Here is a 6,000-nt window from a genome sequence, read left to right as displayed (position 1 = left end):
GTTTAGGACAGCAAATGGCCTCTTATGAGGCAAGATTTTAAGAACAGGCTCACCGTATGGACCAGATTGCCCAGGCCCATCAGACACTTTTGTCCAGAAATGCCTATTTGGCCCCTGAGACACTGGTATGCGTACCATCTCAACCCGTACCTCCCATTCCAGAGGCATCTATCCTGACTAGAGATGTCCCGAATAGTTCGCTGGCGAATAGTTCCTGGCGAACATAGCTTGTTCGCCAGGACGGCGAACATATGCGATGTTCGGTCCGCCCCCTATTTGTCATCATTGAGTAAACTTTGACCCTGTACCTCACAGTCAGCAGACACATTCCAGCCAATCAGCAGCAGACCCTCCCTCCCAGACCCTCCAACCTCCTGGACAGCATCCATTTTAGATTCATTCGGAAGCTGCATTCTTTTTTTTTTTTTAGACAGAAGTGTGTTATATTTGAGCATGCTAGGCTGAACGTGCGTCCCTGATACCTGGAACAACAAAGGCAAGTCTCTGGCTGCGTGCCGGGTTCGCGGCTTGAGGTGGTGGAAGCTTGTTTTGTCGGATCTGTCCCGGTGGTGCTTCACATCCGGTGCGGGATTGTGGTGGCGAGTGCTTGACGTGGGGCAGGCTCTGCATTTCTGTTTGTGCCTCCGGTCCCGTCTTCAACGCCTTTTGCATTGGTGGATTTTAATGGGGACCGCTTCGCTTAGCTGTGGTGGAGCTTGTTATTTGCTTCCAAAATTGATTAAAGAGTCTGTCCAGCTTAGACTCAATATCCTGCATGCTTTGCTGGTACCAGGAAGACACGCGGCAGCCGCCATATTGGGAGAGTCGCAGATGAGTATGTCAGCCTGGGCGGCTGTGCTCTGTGCGTCCATTAGCTCCAGACAGCCTCTCAGGGGTGGATCGGGATAACCCCCACCGGTCCGAGGGGGGAGGGGGGGTAACGGAGCTCCTGCCGGGAAGTAGCTACTCCTGGGCATCCCAGGATCGGGAGATCGGCCGCCTCTCCTGCCCGGTTAGCACCAGGCCACGCGGAGGTAAGTAAGACTCTGTCGAGTTGCTGACCGCTATTAAGCATGTCGGGTCGGTCAGGTAGGAGCAACATTGCTGGGTCCTCCCTTTCTGGGGTGAAATTCGCTTGTTGATAGCTGCTTAAAGTGAGATATTGAGGGAGCTCACACGAAGTGCGTCTTTCCTCCATGACAGCTAGGCCCCGCCCCTCGGAAGCTGCATTCTTAGTGAGAGGAGGGACAATGTAGCTGCTGATGATTTAATAGGGAAATGTATAGCTAGGCTAGTGTATTCAGTGTCCACTACAGTCCTGAAGGACTCATCTGATCTCTGCTGTAAGGACAGCACCCCAAAAAGCCCTTTTTAGGGCTAGAACATCAGTCTGCTTTTTTTTTCTGTGTAATCTAGTTGCAGTTGCCAGCCTGTGTGTCATGCTCACAGCGTATACTGTGCCCACTTGCCCAGTGCCACCACTCATCCGGTGTCACAATAGCTTGCATTTAAAAACAAAAGAAAAAAAACTTTTTTGACTGCAATATAATAGCAGTCAGTTTCCTTCACACGTGTGCGTTTCAGGGCCTGTCAGGGCACAGTGTCACACCAGTGCAACTAATATCTGGTGTAATAGTAGTGTACATTAAAAAAAAAAAAAATACAGGGGGCTTGTTGTCACCTTTCGGGGACCCTTGGTGTTGTACCTGGCTGGGTGGAGGAAGAGACCTTCAATGACATCAGTGATGACAAGGAACGGGACATGGCTAGCTTGGTATCCAACCTTGTGCAAATGGGGAGTTTGCGGTTGTGCAAATTGACATTTTGCGGTTGTTTGCGGTGCGTTAAACGGGGAGTTTGGTCTGTCACTGTGAAGCGGGCGTAACCCTTACACTACCTGATCGATACAACATCATACCTGATGTTTTAAAGCACGTTATTCGAACAATTTAGGAATGTTAGGTGATTTATGCCCTTTATGGATTAAAACCAGACTCTGCATCAACTATGTAATTTTCCATGGGAGTTTTGCCATGGATCCCCCTCCGGCATGCCACAGTCCAGGTGTTAGTCCCCTTGAAACAACTTTTCCATCACTATTGTGGCCAGAAAGAGTCCCTGTGGGTTTTAAAATTCGCCTGCCTATTGAAGTCTATGGCGGTTCGCCCGTTCGCGAACATTTGCGGAAGTTCGCGTTCGCCGTTTGCGAACTGAAAATTTTATGTTCGCGACATCTCTGTCAGTAAAGGATGCATCAAATGTATTAATATGGTACATTTACTTATAACATACATACATGCATAGAGTAAATCATGTTTTGCAATGAATAACTATTAACACTTACTATTAAAACAACACTAATTTATTACTAAACATGATTAACAGTCTATCCATCAGTCTGTCCATTCCTTGGTTCACCTGCATATATGTCTGTTTGCTTGCCTGCCCGTTTGACCTTCTATCAATCTATTTGAATTATGTATGATCATCTGTCTCTGCACCTTTCTTTCATTCATTTTGTTTATCTATCTAAAAGTTGGTTTCTCTGTCTGTCAGTTGCTCTGTCTTTTTTTTCTCTGACTTCTAGTGTTTTTCTCTACCTGCTTGTATTCATATTGATCTGTCTGTCTATTATTTTCAATGTCTCAGTCTTCATTTAATTGATTGGTTGCCATTCTGCGTTCCTGTCTGTTGTTCCATGTTTTGTATCTTCATAACATCTGGTTAAAATGTAAGACATTATTTGGATGGTAAACACAGACACAATAAGCTTTTCTGAGTACTGCATTAGTGATTATCAGTAATAGCAGAGATTGCACAAGATGAAAATAAATGCACTACAGCATTATCCCCAATTATAAATTACAAAAAGCTTTCCTTTTAGTGTCAAATCCAGTACCTTTTGAGTTGCTTGCAAGCATTATTCCTGTTTTAAAATACCAAAATGAGAAAAGGCTCAGAGAGAAGATCTACTGCATACTTTTTGATTTAGTAATTTATTTTAAGCCTAATCCTCACATAATCAAATAAATAATTTTTCAAATACATAAAACCCCAACAAATCCAAATGGCTTGTATCTGCGGGAGAAAAAAAAATATCTGCAAACTAAGTTTTATACATTGTATTATTATTATATGCCCTTTTGTTGTCTTCTTTCCAGTACATTTCCAGAGAGAGAGGTTGCCCACTCATTTCTACCGATGTTCCACTTCTTTATTGATGATGCATGAAAAAAATTTAAACAAAATATGCTTTTTTGCTTAGAGCTATCCCAAAGCTGGCAAATCAAAGTCCACTGTAGCTATAACCAAGTGAAATTGGAAATATCTACACTTTATATGGAAATTAGCTTGCCTAGGGGATGTACAGCTTAGCTTTACAATGTGCTCTGTGAAACTTTGAGACAATATAAAAAAATGTATTTTTTTTTCATTCTATTTTTTTTCCTGTAAACTGTTTGAAATAAAATGGGTCTGTGTTAACTAAATAGTGTTATGCTGTAAAACATTCACAGTGGTTCACATACTACATATTACATACAACAGAAAGAGGAATTGTGTGTTGTTTTTGATCATTTATAGTGTTTTCATCTAGCTCAAAACTATCTATATAACTATTGATCTAGAAGCACTGCTAAATTAAAGGAACACTGTAGTCACCTAATTACTTTAGCTAAATGAAGCAGTTTTAGTGTATAGGTCATTCCCCTGCAATTTCACTGCTCAATTCACTGTCATTTAGGAGTTAACCCCTTCAGGACGGAGTCAATAGTGCACGTTCTGATCAAAACAAAACGTAAACAAAAACTGGAATTTGCGCTATATGTCTGTTCATCCGTAGTTCCCCTCTTTCAAATTATATGCACCCACACTTATTATATATCATTTTGTTCAGGAGAAACAGGGCTTTAATCTATCATTAACTATTCATATATGGAACATCATTTATTATGAATAAAAGTAAAAAAAATGTGAGAAAATAAGATTTTTTTTTAAATTTGCATTTCCGTCTGACATTTTAACTGTGAATGTCATAATACGGTTTTACTGCAAAAAAAATGCACATATTTGTAATCAGCGATGTCTCACGAGTACAACAGTACCCCCCATTAACAGGTTTTATGTTGTTTTGGAAAGTTACAGGGTCAAATATAGAACATTACATTTTCAAATTGAAATTTGCCAGATTGGTAATGTTACCTTTGAGACGGTGTGGTAGCCCAGGAATGAGAATTACCCCCATAATGGCATACCATTTGAAAAAGTAGACAAGCCAAGGTATTGAAAGTGGGGTATGTTTAGTCTTTTTTAGTAGCCACTTAGTCACAAACACTGGCCAAAGTTAGCGTTCATATTTGTTTTTGTGTGAAAAAAGCAAAAAACGAATATTTGGCCAGTGTTTGTGACTAAGTGGCTACTAAGAAAGACTGGACATACCCCACTTGCAATACCTCGGGTTGTCTACTTTTGCAAATGGTATGCCATCATGGGGGTAATTCTCATTCCTGGGCTACCATACGCTCTCAAAGGCAACATAACCAATCTGGCAAATTTCAATGTGAAAAAAATGAAATGCAAGCCTTATATGTGACTCTCTAACTTTCCAAAACACCATAAAACCTGTACATGGTACTGTTATTCTTGGGAAACTTCACTAAACACAAATATTAGTGTTTTAAAACAGTAAAACATATTACAACAATAATATAGACCATAAAAGTGCAGTTCGCTTGTAAAAAATTCAAAAAAACGTCACTTTTACTTAAAATATCATCGTTGTAATACAATTTACCAGTTTGAAACACGAATATTTGAGTTCAGCGAAGTCTCCCGAGTAAAACAGTACCCCCTATGTACAGGTTTTATGGTGTTTTGGAGAGTTACAGGGTCAAATATAGTGCTTGCGAATTAAATTATCTGCACTTTCTCCCTGTGTTGTCAGGCATGTTAATCAAATTTTAATTAATCAAATCACATAATTACGTTAAAAGATTATTTAAATATACATGTAGAATTTTAATATATATGCATTTATAGGTATTTAAATGTTACGTGTATACTAATGTAATCTTTTATGTAATTATATGTATTTATCTATATATATATATTTGCGGTTATTTGTATTTTATATATATATAGATATATATATATAGAATGTCATTCTAAGTGTATTTTGTTACCGATATATATATATTAATAACAACATACAGTTAGAATGAAATTACATATGCATATATAATTTATATTAAATTTTGTTTCAATATTTTATTTATTTATTATTATTTTATTTATTTATTATTTTAATTATACGTATTTATATATAATATATATATGTACATCTATTATATATAATATATATACATATTATATATATGTAACATCATTCTAAGTGTATTTTAATATTAATATATACTTATATTAATATTAAAATACACTTTGTATGACGTTACATATATATATGTATATATATAATATATATACATATTATATATATATATATATATATAAAAATATATTTAAATTATTTTTACTCTTGTCTTTTATTTATTTTTTATACTTCCCACCAGCAGGGGGACTGTCTGATATTTCAAACAGTCCCCCTGCTGGCAGATCCACAGCCAGCTATAGGGGGCCATGTGATCGCTCTTTGAGAGCGATCACATGGCCCCCGGGGGCCTGACTTGCCGTGGGAGGGCTGCCTGGGCTGTGAGGCAGTCCTCCCGAAGCGGATCGCGGCGGAGGTAAGTACATCTTACCTCCTGGGGCTGCAAGCCGTTACGGCGTGCTATGCCGTCATAACGGCTTTAAAGCCCACTTAACCCGTGACGGCATAGCACGCCGTAACGGCGTTAAGGGGTTAAGTCACTTTGTTTCTGTTTATGCAGCCCTAGCCACACCTCCCCTGGCTATGATTGACAGAGCCTGCATGAAAAAAAATAACTGGTTTCACTTTCAAACAGATATAATTTACCTTAAATAATTATATCTCAATCTCTAAAT

This window comes from Pelobates fuscus, chromosome 2 (genome assembly GCF_036172605.1).
Source record: "Pelobates fuscus isolate aPelFus1 chromosome 2, aPelFus1.pri, whole genome shotgun sequence".
NCBI lineage: Eukaryota > Metazoa > Chordata > Amphibia > Anura > Pelobatidae > Pelobates > Pelobates fuscus.
Note: the sequence above shows the minus strand (reverse complement) of the source record.